This window comes from Drosophila suzukii (genome assembly GCF_043229965.1).
Source record: "Drosophila suzukii chromosome 2 unlocalized genomic scaffold, CBGP_Dsuzu_IsoJpt1.0 scf_2c, whole genome shotgun sequence".
Classification (NCBI taxonomy): Eukaryota; Metazoa; Arthropoda; class Insecta; order Diptera; family Drosophilidae; genus Drosophila; species Drosophila suzukii.
This window is the reverse complement of record NW_027255896.1, coordinates 36,705,911-36,707,855: the sequence shown is the minus strand read 5'-3', so window position 1 is coordinate 36,707,855 and position 1,945 is coordinate 36,705,911.

Genomic DNA, 1,945 nt, shown 5'->3' with positions numbered 1-1,945 from the left:
TTTGCAGTTTGCTCAACGTGGTTAACCCGCTGGCGCCTTTGGCCAGTCATTCTCTCCGAAGAGTTTGGTCTTTTTGGGACGTGCAAATTTTGGTATTGAGTGTTGTTTCCCTGTCTAAAACTCGCAGGATTTCGGAATTTAGAATATGATGGATCAATATCCATTAGTTCCTGGGATTGATTTTGTTTACCCTGATCTACCCAGTTGTCCTGTTTACGCCATGAATCGTTGTTCTGATACTTGTTTTGCTTTTTGAAAAAATGGGGATTTTTTTCTGGTCCGTGGTCGGCACTAGAATTTTTCCCTTGTTTCTCGGGAGCTTTGTGCTGGCCCTTGTGATAATCTGTATTCTGACTTCTTTGCTCAGCTACTTTGGCATATGTGGCCGCGAACATACTTCGTTCGATACTGGCCTCTGCCTCTCTAGCTAACGCCAGTGCTGCTGGCAGGTCTTTTGGCTGTGCTGGAAATACAACAGACCTTAGTGATTTTTTTAGACCGGAAATGAATACGTGTAGGGCGTCAGCCCTAACCTCTGTATTGAGTAATGAAGCCCTTTCGTCGTCATGTGTCATGACAATTTTGTTTGTAACGAGGGTCAATTTTCTTTCGACCTCATCGTAATACTGCATGAGTGTTTGGTCGCCCTGGCGGACCGACTCAAGTCCCTGCCGTAATAGGCGCAAAGATGTTTTATCTGCGTAGGAGCAGTCTAATCTAGCTAGTATGGCTTTAAAATTAAGCACTGTATTATAAGAAACTAGCAGCGCGCGCGGAGGTCCCTTAATTTTGTTTCTAATAATAGTAACGGCTTGGTAATGCGCGGAACTGCCCTCGTAAGACTCGAATAATTCATAGGCATCGGTGGCGGATTGCCTCCATGCCACGTACTCATCTTGTACGCCAGTAAAATCTGGAAATGACTTCACTATATGTAATGGTATATCGCACTGTGGTGGTCCCGGTACTACCTTTACCCTCTGGTAAGATTCTACCTCTGGCGCTTCTATACGCAAGCTCTGAAGTTGTTGATTAACGGCATTGATCTGACCCGCGAATTCGGCTCTGAGCCTCTGTTCTTGGCTAGCTAATGCGGCCTGAATTACCGCCTCTATGGTTTCTGCGTTATTTTCTTGTTGTGCCCGTGCTGGTTGATAACTACGGATTAATTCTTCTTCACTGTCACTGTCAAGTCTTTTTTTAGTTTCCCTATATGGGCCTGGAAAACTCATAAGGCCACTAATTAGTTGACACTAAACACAAGTTATTGAAAGGCCGAATGTTTTAATTCGACATAATGAATTTTGTTTATTAAAATTTTATATTAATAACCGGGTGCTTGGCGTCCGAAAGAAAATTTTATTTAGGGACGGCTGATATTAATTCACTTTATCTATAAGTCACCTTTACAATTGCTTTATTTAAACTGTAAAATTTTTTAATTTTGTGTAAATAATTTGTAGGGATTCTTATTTATTTTTTCCCTGTATGTATTTGAATTTTGACTGTATTAATTTTGATCAGCCCACTTACATATTTTTGTGTCGTGAATTCGTGTTAAAGTTGGGTGCCAATTATGTTTTGATTCTGAAGCCACGATCTATCCCTCGCCGCTGTCCGTGAGGGTGAGGGGTTGCGATCCAATTGCCACCGTGGCTGGTCCGGGGGAAGGGGTGATGATACAGTTGCCGCCGTGGCTGGCTGCTATTATGGATGAGCTGGGCGGTTGCCACTGGCTCTTTTCTTATGAAGATTACGTCGGGAGTAACTAACTCCGTTGCTAACGGCCCTTAAGGCTCGATAACCAATTTCAATTAATAAAGTAGATGTTGACGGCCAATGCCGGAGTTTTATATTCAAGCCGATGCTCTTTAATGAATGTCCAAGTAAAACTAAAAACATATTTGACTTTACGTAAGCTATGCGCGGCCGGCAAGCCGACCGC